This window comes from Quercus suber, unplaced genomic scaffold (genome assembly GCF_002906115.3).
Source record: "Quercus suber isolate HL8 unplaced genomic scaffold, Cork oak 2.0 scaffold_246, whole genome shotgun sequence".
Taxonomy (NCBI): Eukaryota; Viridiplantae; Streptophyta; class Magnoliopsida; order Fagales; family Fagaceae; genus Quercus; species Quercus suber.
This window is the reverse complement of record NW_027069702.1, coordinates 422,223-437,459: the sequence shown is the minus strand read 5'-3', so window position 1 is coordinate 437,459 and position 15,237 is coordinate 422,223. Positions and strand designations below refer to the sequence as shown.

General features: G+C 35.6%; 1 long non-coding RNA gene across 1 annotated transcript; it reads right to left on the bottom strand.

Moving 5' to 3' along the window:
* Positions 1–689: 689 nt before the first annotated feature.
* LOC136070612 (uncharacterized) lies at positions 690–2,377 on the bottom strand. The gene is made up of 3 exons (XR_010631826.1): positions 2,325–2,377; positions 1,051–1,177; positions 690–944 (listed from the first exon to the last, which is right to left on the bottom strand). It is a non-coding gene; the product is annotated as an uncharacterized LOC136070612 (long non-coding RNA).
* Positions 2,378–15,237: the final 12,860 nt, after the last annotated feature.

Sequence of the window (15,237 nt, the reverse complement as noted above, 5' to 3'; positions counted from 1 at the left end):
CACATGGTCACAATTTTATTGAGTGGAAAGACCACTAGGTATTGCTGATGTGGTCCTCCACGTAGAGTGAATAAATTGTCACTCATGACATAATAATATTAAGTGAGAGAACTACTAAGTATTGCTAACGTGGTGATTGTCCTAGAAGGGTGAATAATTTCTCGGTCTCTCATGCCAAAAATATGTTTCTTTTTGTCCCTCAAATACAAGAAACTTTGCTTTAGAATTGATACAAGTTGATGGCCATACTAAATAAGAGTCCAAATATCACTTTGCCTTACGCAGATCTTTAAGCCTAGACTAAGACCTACATTTAACATGGCCAATTCGAGTCCTATTTAGATTATGCGACATGAACCACCCTATGCAAATGAGCCCATCTTAATGGCATTTTTTTTTCTCTCGTAATAAAAGGCTGAAGGTGAATTCATGAGTTCAAAAACCGTTTGAACTTGACAATATTATCTACCCTCGTTTACAAAGAGTACTACGTGGTTTCTTGGTTGTTATTGTTAGCCGTTTCTACTCTGTACCACGGAGCTACCTTGGTCTTCCAACATGATAAATAATAGCTAATTAGCTATTTGTTTCCTAAAATTCTATTTAGCTGTACAAGGCCGATTGATATAAGCACAATACAGCACAGTTGCAGCGGTAGATATGTATCGAGAAGATTGCTATGTGTAGAAAGAAAAGCTTAAAATGTTTGGTCACTTTTACGCTTCTCTAGTTTTCTTTACAGCAACTTCCCAGCCTAACAAGACTCTCAAAGAGTCATTTGCATAATTTACACTTTCTAAATACTATTACACTTGAGCAGCTAAAGTATAATATGGCATTTGTACTATCTTAAATCTATACAGTCTTAACGATCTTCTCGTGATCATGTCCATCATCATATTTTCTGACGATTCATCCCAGCTTCCAAATGTTTTCAAGTCAACCTGCAAGAGGAGCGAATGAACATAAGATTTATGTCATCTATAAGTAACATTCAAATGCAAAATTCAAAAGCATACAAGATTCCTTAATCTGATCTAGGCAGGTTACCTTTCGTCTTTGCTCTGTGAAAAGCTCCTCTCTCTTCTTGTATGAACTCTGCATTTCCTTAGCTGCTTTCCCAACTAATCCCCCAAACTTCAATTTCCGAAATCAAAGCTTCAACAGGTAGGAACCCCTTAAATACATTAATTCACATTTGTAAATACATTGTGAAGCTTTGACTGGGGTATAAGATGGCCTTGCTAATGCATAGATTGCATAGTATTGGAGACCACATTTCTTAGTGAATTCCAATGTAACCTTTATAATATGCATGATGGATACTTTTAGTTTTATCTTATAAGTCAAGAAAGAAAATATCAGATCAGAGATCAAAACTAATTACATTAAGTAGTCTATTTTCTAGAAACATCAATACAAGTTGAAATGGAGGGGAAAACAATATTTAAGTAAAACATTTAGACATGGCAGCACAGGTCAGAATTTTCTGACCCGACCTAAAAAAAATACCTGACCCGAACCCCTTTTTTTGACCCGAAGCAAAAACGAGTTGATTCGTGATCTAATCCGATTTTTTGCAGGTCAACCCAACCTGACTCGACCCGTTTAAAAAAATTCGCTAAAAAAAATTTAAATTACGTCCTGATACTAGGTGCATAAAGCACAAAGTACCAAAACTAATAATCAATATATTATAAATATAAAGTTATAAACAATTAAAACTGTTGTCAAGACATGACATGAGAGAATAACTATTTGAGTTTCATCACAACCAATAAGAGCTAAGCTTTAGTGCTTGACATGAGACAATACAATAAGTTACACAGGGTTATCAAGACAACCATTAAAACTTGATTGACCCGACCCAACTAGCTCATTTTGCCACGTCTAAGGTAAATAGCATAAATGACATATGAAAAACTAAAACAATTCTTCATATATATATATATATATTATATTATATTATTTTATTTTATTATATTAAAATGTGAGAAATAACAGACAAAACTTAACAATTTTAGATCCAGAGCTTTTTCTGTAATAACTTAAAAACCAGCATTTGAATCCATTGAAATATTGGTCTCAAAACTTTCAAACCTTACAATTGTACCTGATCTGGGAAGAGGGAACCAGAAAACAATTCTTCATATATATATATATATATTATATTATATTATTTTATTTTATTATATTAAAATGTGAGAAATAACAGACAAAACTTAACAATTTTAGATCCAGAGCTTTTTCTGTAATAACTTAAAAACCAGCATTTGAATCCATTGAAATATTGGTCTCAAAACTTTCAAACCTTACAATTGTACCTGATCTGGGAAGAGGGAACCAGGTTGGTAAGTTTTGTCAGTGGCATAATGGATAGTAACTCTAGCTAGCAAAATCTTCATTGACAAAGACTCTCTCATTTCCCATAGTTCCTCCAAATGCAATTCCGACAGGCTTATGCTGTCGTTCATATACTTTACCAGTAGGAAGCAAGTGGCTATACACAAAGTTCTTTTCTTTCCCTGTCAATGATTACATATGTCACTGGACTAGCTCAATTTTTCTAGCAAAATACTAGAAAGGAAATGGACCTATGTTATATACCAGCAGACGGAAACACATGGAAGACAGGACTTATAGCATATAGACTTCCTGTCTTCCTGAGCTTCCATAGAACAGATCCTTATTTTCAAAACCATTCTCTGTGAGTGCACCAATGATCCATTTTTTAACATTGGTGCTACCCCCATAGCATCTTCTTTATTTGCAGACACCAACATTAGCAATGGACCTTTGTATCCTCCAATATTAGACCAGAATCTATTTAAGCCTCTCCCGTGAAGAGATGATCTACAAAGTCATAAAAAATAACGGCTAATAAAGCAATTCTACTAGGGGTGTTCACCAAACCACATAAACCGTTCAAACTGTAAAAATTGCACCAAAACTACCCGTAAAATGACATAACCGTATCGCACTGCAAGAAATAGTGCACTGCACCACACCACACCACATAGTGCAATGCGGTTTGCGGTTTTATAATAAGAAAACTACACAAACTGCATCGCACCGCACCCTCTCTACATATTAATATATTAATTTTTTAATATTAAATATATTATTAATAGTGTAATAACCCTAGTTTTCAAAAAAAAAAAAAAAGTTTAATAACACTAGCAAGTGTTGATTATAAAAGCCAACCCAAAATAAAGAAAAATTAGCTCAATAATTTAAAACTTTGCCCAAAAAAAGGGAAAAATTAGTTTTGGGCTGAGTAGGAAAAGTCCAAAATTTGAAAAATATACCGACTTCAAACCGTATCTTATACATAGTATCGCACATATGACCACAAAAATGAGGTGCGGTGTGGTTATGATTTTGGCTAAACTCTAAACCGCACCACACCGCATATGTGACCGCAAAAACAAGGTGCATTGCAATTATAGTTTTAGTCAAACCGCACTGCAAAGTGCTGTGCTAAAAATGGCCCAAAACCGCACCGCGAACACCCCTTTCTACATATCCTAGTCAACTTAACAATTTAATCATCACCCATTTGAAATGAAGTTCAGAAAAGAAAACAATAAGATTACTTTCAAACCACATGATGCTTGCATTCCAAACATATAGGTTTCTAAAATAGAATAGATAATTTTCTGTGAAAGTTGTAGCCACAAAATGAAGAATGCATGAATATGATATTGAAATATGCATTATGAACAATAAACGTTGTAGTCAATGCAAAAGGCTTCTCTGTTATGTGTGCTAAAATATACTTGTACTTTGAAAAGGTAAGAAAAAGTGAGGTTTTAAAAAATTGTACATAAAAGTAAATAACTGCTAAACAAGCAATTCTATATGTGCATTTGTGTCTAAAAAAGTATGAAGTAAGAGGATTGTATTTAAGACATAAGTAAATTAATGAACTAAAATGAAAAAAATATATATATTAAAGAGATTTAAAGGAAGTAATTTGTAATTTAATATAATTTTAAAATTGAAAATGCTGTTAATTTTTTTTTTTTTTTTTTGTAAAGACTTGGATAATGTCATAAATGATTGTTTAATAAGTCATTTAGTTTTAGACAACATTTTAAAATTGTTCACAAAATTAAATTAATAATTTTATAATATTACTACAATGATTTAATTCTCAATAAGACAAGTGCTCATAACAGTAGTAAATGACATTTTCCTCTGCATAAAGTTCTTTGGAGGTTTATGGAGGAAAAAGAGTTCAAGTTGCGGGATTTGCAACATATTGTAATTATCTTTGTAGGGGGTGGGGGGCTTGAACTGAAGCTGCCACATGGACCTTGAACTGAAGAGATATTCTCGAGGTAAAGACTCGATCCAGATACAAATATAGAATGGCCCAAGTCTTAGAGAAAACGGGGCCATATGGATTAGCTACCAAGGTAATCCGAGAAACAAGCTTATCTCGAGGTGTAGTAACCTAGCCGAGGAGCGCAAACCATTCACTAAGGACTCCATCCCATTTCCCATCCCTAAGGAACGCAAGGAAGACGACATAGAACCCAATGTAATAGTCACCTCCACATTAATGAGTTATTCATACCTAATGTTAGTCTCATTAAATGCTGAAGGACTAGCCTAAACAGTTAATACACCCCCAAAAGTCTACTTTCATGATTAAGAAATGACAGGAAATGTATCTGATGGGACAAGTATCCTCTAAATCCAACAAAGAACAACAAAGGTGGAAAAGGTAGGGGTGAGGGATGATAAAAGGAGGAGAATGCCCATAGGGAAGAGGATCTAGAAAAAATTGAGGAGGAAGAACAAGAGAAAAAGAATAGTGAGAGAAAAAAACTTGTTTTCTTCCTTAGAATCTTCGTTTGTACCTTAGAAAATCGATTTTCCATCAATCAAAGTTTTTATATATTCCTTATTTTCCTTCAATTATCTGTCTGATCTTCCTATTATGGAATTATATCTCTTTCTGATAACAAATTAGTTGTGCACATCAAGAAAGCAAGCCATGTTCTTGTTGATTTGTGTTTTTGACCCCCACAATCTTAAAAAGAAGTTCTCAATATAAAAAAGTAGTGAATATAATTAAATTTAATTTAAACTTTTATGTGATTTTTAATTAGTCATTATCACATTAATAGTGAGTTTTTACCATTGTTGATGATGAAATAAGGTGGAAGAAACTACTAAGTTTTTTATGTTATTTATTATTTATTTGGGATAATTTGAGAAAGAGAGAAAGTCCCAAACTCATTTCTAATGTGTTTGGGTTAGTTTGTCTTTATCTTGACGAATTTTGCTTAAAAAATAAATTGAGTAAAAATAAAACTATACATAAAAAATAATTCAACTGACCTTTTAGTCCTGATCATAAGTCATTAGAATTTGTCAGTAACCAAACTCAAAATATTACACTTCATTTACAAGTGGTTTAGGTTACATTTGATGATTTGACCTTCTTCTTAAATAAAATTTAAATAAAAAAAAGTTACAGTTTATCTGTCAATATTATACTATCCATATGAGATTTAACCATAGTTCACTTTCAAGTGACATAGTCAAGTTGAAGTTGGGCTTTTTCTATGTTCGGCCCACTGATGTTCAAGTAAACCCATTTTCAACGTAATATTGGGCTTGTTAAATTGGTATTGGACGTATTTTTAAAATAAAGAATAACAGACCATTTTGATTAATTTTTGGGCCTTCCTCTTGTTTCACATATGGATCCTGCCTGTATTGAGAGCCTTTTTGTCCTCTTGAAATTTCTGGGCTCACGGCAAATTTTTAATTTGCTTTTCACCTCAAACACTACCTACACTCTACAGAAATTACAAATATCCAGATTAAGTTACAAGATTACAAATGGAAATCCTGTAGTGTTGCCAACCTAAGTTTAAGTTTAGCAAAAAAGAAGAAGAAGAAGTTCCTAGTCCTTTTTTACTTTATTTAAATGGAACTTTCATTAATCAGCAAAATTAATATCATACATTAAGTAATGAGAAACATCCCAAGGAAAGTTGGTAGGGAGTAAAAAAACTGTAAAAGACCTTGAAAATTAGAAACATCAAACAAGAGCCCATTTACGGCAATGAAGGGCTGTAGTATTATAACATTTATTAAGAACTTAAACAAATGAGTAAGCCTACTACTACAACAATTTTCACAACTTTAGTAGGGCAATGTGGGTCCACAATTTCATCACTTACAAGTCGTTACGTGAACAGGATGTGACATAGTTGTATAAGTGATTGTGGTACTGGACTTATCCTAAACAAAATAGCTTTATCTCTTTTAGGTCTTCAAGATAGACTAGATATCACACACAAAATCATGCTTACTGTTTTCCCAACCTGGCTCCCAACCTGGCTCCAATTTATGATCCTCTAAAGCATGTATCACGGCCTGAAGAGAGCATCAGGCTTAATCATATAACGCTGTTGAGATTCTCGGCCTAAGTTTTAAGTTCCTAATTCTTAGCCATCCAAAAATTATCAATATACAAACACAACTCACCCAAAAATATTGAGCCAAAATGGCACTTAAATCTAAAGCTCAGTTCAAATTAAGCAAAGTTCAACCCAAGTCCACATCAAACAACACAAATTTAAACCCAATCCATCTGGGGTCCTTCACCAACCAACACATTAGACTCTTGAAAACCAGCCCACTAAGACCTGAACCCAAGTCTGCAAAGTCTAACCCACTTGAAATTAAACACATTCCAATTCTTCCTCTCATCCATACGAGCTGGACAGAGAGAGACACTCCTTCATTTTTTCATCTTGCTTATTATTATTATTATTATTATTTTTTTTTTTGCGGAAGAAATTGAAGAACCTAGAATGTTCGTGTTCTTCGCAATCATGAAGAGAGAAAAAAAATCAAATAGGAAGAATAGAGTATTCCAAAATTTGCTATCTCTATAAGAAATTTTTATACATATTATTCTAAAAATAAATAAAAACCAACAACATAAGTTCAATAAAAAATTTGTCTACACATCACATATAATGATTCAACCAATATAAATGTACACAACCTAGATATATTTTGAAAAAAAAATTAGAATGAACACAACCCAGATTTGGCAAGTTTACCACAAATTACATGTCAAGTCTATTTTCTCACCGTTGAACAAACTACTATTGAGTTGGCCCTAATATTATTTATGAGAAAGATTTTGCTGCATACTTATATATACCAATTATTGCATACAGGAATTATGGGGCAGCATAAAAGAAAAGAACAAGTGTCCCTGGTTATGTGCATTGCACGTGAATCTTGGACACATATTGCTTTCTTTTTGCTGCCACATAATCTTGTATGCAACAAAACCTTTACCATCATTTATTGCCCTCAAACTCCATTTTTATCTCTACCAAAAAGTCGACTCATTTGTGCATTCTGCTATAGTAAGCATTCTAGTCTACTGAGAAGAATACTTCATTCACGGCTACAACAACGAAACACTTTCCTTTCTCTAATTATCAATTTATGCTAAAAATCTGGAAGGCCAAAGTACTTTCACAAGCTGGTCATCTCACTTTGATTAAGTCTGTGGCAACAACCGCTCCTATATACACAATGTCGTCCCTTGAGATTCCAAAAATGGTGTGTACTAATTAAAATTGATGCAGCTTGTAGATCTTTCTTTTGGGGTGAGAATTCAAATGGGAAGTGCTTGCCACTTAAAAGCTAGTCATCATTGTGCAAGCCTAAAGAAGGTGTTTTGTGCATAAGAAGAATGCAAGATTTCAACAGAGTCCTTATCACAAAATTGAGTTGGAATTTGGTTCAAAACTCAGATAAGATAGAAAACTGATTCTACCTTAGAGGAAAGAGCTTCATGTAAGCTCCATCACCCAAAATTGGCTGTATTGGCTGTGAAAAAATATTTTGCAGCCAAGAAACTTTAAAGAAGGGAAGTTGCTTATTAGTGGGATCGAACTCATCTACCTGTCTTTGGGATGACCTATGGTCATGGATAACTCTGTTATATGGGTTCATTCCAAAGCCTCGAGGAGATATGCCTCCAGAATTGAATTTGGTCAAAGACTTTAAGACTTGAAGATGGCAGAACCTGGGATAGAAATAAGCTATACCAAGTTTTTGACCAAGCAACAGCTAATTGTATTTGTAAAGTTAGAATTTTACTCTTCCACTAGATTGGTAAATGAAGCTGGGTACACAACCAATGCAAAAGGTTTCACTGTAAGATATACACCTTTTAGAGCAAAGAACCAGATTTCTTCAAACTAGTCCCCTACTTCCCAGTGAGAGGAAGATTTAAGGAAGATAAAGATGCATGAAAGGTTAAAGTTATTGATCTAGAAAATAGCATGGGATACTTTACCAACCCGCAAAGCACTAAACAAGAGGATGCTGATAGTATCTGTTAGTGTTTGGGAGAATTGGGAAATCTGTTTTAGTTATAAAAAGAGTCCTTAGTTAGAGTCAAAATATCAAGCTTAGACGTAAAGACAAATAGATAATCACAGGTCATCAGAATTCGTTAGTAACCAAACCCAAAATATTATTCTTCATTTCCATCAACAATATATATATATATATATATATAGACACAAACACACACACTTCATTTACAAGTGGTTTTNATATATAGCAGTAGGAAGTTGTTGTGCTCAACTTCTATGGATAAGAAAACTACTACATGACTGTGGAATCACTCAAGACACTATGTGTGTATTCTGTGATAACACTAGTGCCATAAATTTGTCAAAGAATCCAATTCAACATTCGAAATTCAAGCATATCGAGATCCGGTATCACTTTATTCAGGACTTGGTGGAGGACAAGATTGTGTGTCTAGAGTTCATCAACACTGACAATTAAAAGGCAGACATATTTACTAAACCTCTTGATGGTCCAAGATTTGAATCTTTGTGTAAGACCATTGGTGTCGGTATCATTTCTTGAACTCTATCTTCCATGTGTTCTTTTTGTGTTCATTTATGCATTTTTTTATATGTCATGTGTTCTTGCATTTCTTTAATTAAAATGTTTTTACATAGATGCTTTTGATCAATCTTTTCTTGCTTTATGTCAAAAATCTAAAAACACATAAAAAGTAGAAAATCCAAAATGTTTGATCGACTTTGTTAAGTTGTGTCTCAAAACATGTTTTGCCTTGTACCTTTATATTAATGGCTTTGTACATCTATGAGCTTTGCTTATTTCTTATGCACTCATATCATTATGGGAGAAATCCTGAAATCTATGTGATTGTTGTAAATAAATCTTCAACCTTGTCATGAATGATTAGTGAATGGTTTTGTTGATCTTGAGACATGCATAGACTTGTGTCTATATATCTTTCCACTCTTTTATTTTATTGCTTTTATGAAAGAGCTTACCATATGTAAATCTCCAAATGAAAAGAAATATTGAGCTGCAAAACCCTGTCGCACATACTAGTATTTGACTAGGAAAAAGGAAAAGCGACCAAAAATAAAAATGTATGATGCCCAAAAAGCCAAAGGCTAACTCATCAAATTGAAATATCAAAAATTTTAGCCATCGATCTCACAATAAGATATATTGATTCAAAAAGATCAAATCATATGATGTTCATGGAGCCAAATGAAAAGCTCCAAAGAAATGTAATCAAGTTTATGTAAGAGGTCATATATGCATATTTCTATAATTGAGATGGGTCACATTATCTAGTGCTATTTATGTATGCCTTGATTGAATTGATCATTGAAACTTCACATTAGACTAAGGACTATCTCATTTCTGATATCCACACACCTCACACATGTCTATGTTCAATGAATGCCATATTCATTTGTGTGATTGTACTTGATTAAATGTGTTTTCACATGCTCAATCTTTGTTGATCAAACACAAAACGATTATTGAGTCTTTTAGTTTGTTTTTGGAAAGTATTTTGTTTTTACTAAAAGTTTCAAAAATTCAAAAACAGTGGTATCTTGTTTTGGCGACTCAGTCGCGGGTTGGTCCAGTCACATGCCCTAGTCGCGAACCCATACAGAGATTTTTCGCGGCTCACTGGTAGGTCAATGTCCCAGTCGTGAAAAATACTTAGAATATTTTTCAAATTTTGGGTTTTTATGTTTCTTGTGGCTCACTGTGGCGACTTGTTCGCAGGTGGAAGGTTCAGTCGCGAGAGGTACATAGAGATTTTTGCGGCTTACCACGCGGCTTCCTCACAGGTAGACCTTCTAGTCGCGAAAAACACTCAGAATTTTTTTTTTCAAAATTCTTGCTTTTAAGTGTTTTGGCGGCTGGTCCTGGCGACTTGCACCCGACTTGAGTCAGTTGCGAAAATCACATGTGTTGAGCAAATTGATCAGTTTTAAAACTTTTCAGTTTTTCCCTCGATCTTTTGTGACTATTCATTGTCTTCCTCATTTGAACCTTTCTCAACCTCACCGTATTTCTCACATAAACCACCATTGCTGTCCATCATTTCTGATTCCATCTTCAAGGAAAGGTATGGGCTTTATCTCTTTCACATTATATTTCACATTTACTGCATATACCTCTTGGACTGTGTGGTTTGCTAATATGTGTATATCTCTTGATTGAATATGAATATCTGATCTTATGCTGAAATTGCTGTGTATTTTTTTGGTGGTTATGTACTGATCTACTCTATCTTGAGTAAACATTGTGTTGTTAGTAACACACATACTTATTTTCATGTTTGGAACCTAAATCTCAATGTTTTAGGGTTTCAGTCTTTATCCATGTTTTGGATCTAACCAAATGCTAATAATGCTTGGTGTCTTGTGTGGTTTCTCTTGCTTTTGACAAAACATGATGCAGAGTGAACATGTCTCCATTCAAGAGAGCAGCTGTAAAAGGGGGCAGCAGCAAAGGGAAAGAGTCTGTCATTAATGTTGACAAACTCTCACCTAGAGCAAAGAGGACCCGTTCATTATTAGGAGTATTCGATCCCAACAAGTTCAGATCTTATGCTACCTTTCAAACTTATGAGAATTACTTCAGAGATGCCACACCGTTGGTCGAAAGGGTCGTTGATCAACCTTCTCTTTTTGACACCGACATTCCTAAATGGTTTGCTCACAAAGATTGGAATTACCTTCTCTTCGACCTTGATGAAGCATATGAGAGTTTGGTAAAAGAGTTTTATGCCAATGCAATTGTTGAAGGCGAAGAACTCAAATGCTGGGTTATAAGAAAAATTTTCTCAGTCTCTCCTGCATATCTGGCTGAGATTCTTCACATTAACCGGCCGATGTTTAAAAACTCACCGATGTATGATGATCTATGTCCAGATGAGGACCTACTCTGGGATGCTCTTAGAAAAGACTTGGAATTCTTGTAAAATGGGAATTCAGTCAGTGTTTCATCTTTTCCTCCGAAATTGAGGGTGCTTACAATCATCATGTTTCACAACTTGTACCCATTATCTAGCACCGGGTATATGAACCTTGGACGTGCTCTATTTCTTCATGATCTGATCTCTGATGTAGAGATTGACATTTGTGCACATATCTTTCATGTTCTGCGCAAAACGGTTCTTCAAATTGAATCAAGGATATGCATTCCTTTTTGTTGCCTCATTTCTAGGATATTGAAACTCAAAGGAATTCATCCATCAACAGATGAGTCTCCCTGCACAAAACTGGCTCCAATCAACATGCGTACGTACAACGCTAGCATTGGTCATAGTTGAAAGGGAATCAAAATAGAAACTTCAGCATCTCACAGTGGTTCGCGCTCTAGCTCATCCACATTTGACGAAAAACTAGACAACATTGTGGCATCTGTCCACGAGTTAAGCACCAAGATATTTTGACTTACATCTATCTTGCACCATCTCAACATTCGGTGGTGTTAGAAATACTAAATGTAATAGTATTGTATTTTTTGATGAAAGAATGTACATGGATGCCTTTATATAGGAGGCGTATGTGTGTAGTACAAGTAAATATGTGTGTAGTACAAGTAAATATGTGTGCTATACAAGTAAATATGTGTGCTATACAAGTAACCTAACTAGGCCTAAAGCCCACAATATTATATACGTTAACTGCCCCCCTTAAACTCAAAGTGGATGTGAGACCAGCTTGAGGTTGTCAACCAAATCACGAAGGCGTCCCTTAGGATGTGACTTGGTGAAAATATCAGGAAGTTGATCTTTGGAGGTGATTGAGAAGAGCTTAAGAGCACCATGGACAAGATGATAACAGATAAAATGACAATCAATCTCGATGTATTTAGTTCGTTCATGAAAGACATCATTGTGAACAATATGAATGGCACTTTGGTTGTCACAATAAAGAGGAGTAGCAGAGGATGTTGACACATCTAAATCCTTAAGAAGCCATCGTAGTTAAAGGAGCTCAGATGTGGTATCAACAAAGGCATGATATTCTGCTTCAGTACTAGAGCGGGCCATAAAAGTTTGTTTCTTACTTCTCTAAGAAATCAAAGAAGAACCAAGAAGAAAGTAATAACCTGTAGTGGACCTGCGATCAGTGGGATCTCCTGCCCAATTAGCATTAGAGAATGCACGGAGTACAAGAGGAGACTAAGCTGAGTAGAAAAGGCCATGGAAGAGAGTGCCCTTCAAGTATCGTAGAATACGCAGAACAGCAGCATAGTGAATCGATCGTGGAGTAGACAGATACTAGCTCACCTGATGAATAGCATAGGAAATGTCTGGACGAGTAACTGTGAGATAAATTAGGCTGCCAACCGATCGTCTGTAAAGAGAGGGATTAGACAATGGTTTCCCCCCCGAGGGTGTCGATGCGCATTAAGTTCAATTGGAGTGTCAACAGTCTTGCTGTTAGTGAGTCCAACTTGAGACAAAAGGTCAGATGCATACTTGACTTGAGTAATATAAAGACCATCTGTGGAATGAGTGATCTTAAGGCCCAAGAAATAGCTGAGATGTCCAAGATCTTTCATCTCAAACTGCTGACTAAGAAATTCCTTGAGTTCTTGAATGCCACTGAGGTCATCACCAGTGATGATCATATAATCCACATATAAGAGAAGCAAAATGGTGCCTTCATCATTGCGACGAAGAAATAAGGTAGAATCATAAGGACTGGCAGTGTAACCCAATCAAAAGATGGTGGAGCTAAACTTGGCAAACCAAGCTTGTGGAGCTTGTTTAAGGCCATAAATTGCACGTCGAAGGTGACAAACCTTGTTTGTTTTAACAGAAAGACCAGGAGGAGGTTGCATATAGACTTCTTCATTCAGATCTCCATTAAGGAAGTCATTTTTAACATCTATCTGAAAAAGGTCCTATTTACTAGCAGCGGTAATAGAGCTAAGAGGGCACGAACAGATGAGATATGAGAAACTGGTGCAAAAGTCTCTTCATTATCAATCCCATACTCCTGTGTAAAATCTTTTGCAACAAGACGACCCTTGTAGTGCTCAATGGACCCATCAGAGCGAGTCTTGATCTTATAGATCTATTTACAGCCACAGACTATCTAGGATGGAGAGTAACCAGATCCCAAGTATGGTTTTTGGTTAATGCATAAATTTCCTCTTTCATTACAATCTGTCAAAAAGGGTCAGTGAAGGCCTCACAATAGGTTTGAGGCTCATGGAGTGTAGCAAGGGTAGTGTAACAATGATAGTTAAGTAACTGTGTAGGAATGGATCTTACCTAGGTTGAGTGGCGAGGTGGAATGTCTTGTGGAGGATCTTCAGGCGGAGCAGGAGCAGGGGACCTAAGCTCAAGGTGGGGTTGCTCGTCATCAACCTGTTCATCTTCAACCTATCTAGGAGAATCATCAAAAATATCTGGATATTGGATAGAGAAGTCCAAAGGAGGATCAAGAGTATCTATAGAAGGAACAGGAGACTCATCTGGAAAGATTTCTAAAACAGAGGAGTTAATCAGGGAAGAACGAAAGTGAGAGAGTTCAACAAACAAGCAGTGTTCCCAAAAGACAACATTACGGGAAACACGAAGACGATGAGAGACAGGATCATAGCATCGATACCCTTTTTGAGTTTCGACATAACCAAGGAAACAACAAAGTCTAGATCGAGGCTTAAGTTTGTTGTGCTCATGAGGCTAAAGAAGAACGAAACAAGTAGATCTGAAGGAGCGAAGGTAATGATAGTCAGGCGGTGACCCAAAAAGGCGCTCATACGGAGTCTGATTATGGATGACAACGCTTGGAATGCGATTAATAGCATGAATAGTATGAAGAGTGGCTTCACCCTAAAATGGGGTAGGAACTTTGGCAAAAAGAAGAAGAGCACGAATAGTGTTAAGAATATGATGAAGTTTTCTTTCGGCTTGACCATTTTGCTAAGAGGTACCTAGACAGGTTAGATGATGTACAGTGCCGTAGGAATGTAATAGAGCTTGAAAAGCATATTGAGTATATTTAAGAGCATCATCATATCGAAAAGTTTTGATATGTTTGGAGAATTGCGTTTCAACCATTTTTGCAAAGTTACTGTATATTGGTAAGATTTCAGAATGAGATTTCATAGGAAAGATCCAACTATAACGAGAATAATCATCAATAAAAACAATAAAATATCAAGATCCACCAATACTAGTAATAGGAGAAGGTCCCCAAACATCAGAATGAATTAACTTAAAAATACTATTAGAGATAGATTCACTACTATTGAAAGGTAAAGCTAGCTATTTTCCTAACTGGCATGAAGTAAAATCAAAATTGTTTTTGGACACAGAACCTAACAGACCCTTAGAAGCTAATTGTTGTACCCGAGAAGATAGTGCATGACCAAGACAAGAATGCCAAAGTGCAAGAGAAGGTAAGGAAGAAATCGCAGCAGCAGCAGCAGCAATAAAAACAGGAGCAACAGGTGGAAGATGAAGATTGTCCACAGGAAACATACGCCCAACCCTAGGACCGGTCCCAAGCTCTTGCTCCGTCCTCAGATCCTGCACAATACATCTAGAATAGTAAAAAAAAAAGGCAATATCCTAGTTCAGCTAATTGTCCCACATAGCACAAATTATAGGATAGGTCAGGTACATGGAAGACCCTAGGAATAGAGAGGTTGGAGGTTGAAACAATCCCTAGACTATTCTTATGCATGGTGGAACCATCAACTATATGAATATTAAGAGGATGTGGTGCAGAGTTAAGTTTGGAGAATAAGGATAACTGAGGTGTCATGTGATTGCAACAGGCAAAATCAAAAAGCCAAGTTTGAGACTTACTAGGTAAAACTGAGAGAGCAGTGGAAAAAGATACACTACCAGCCATACAA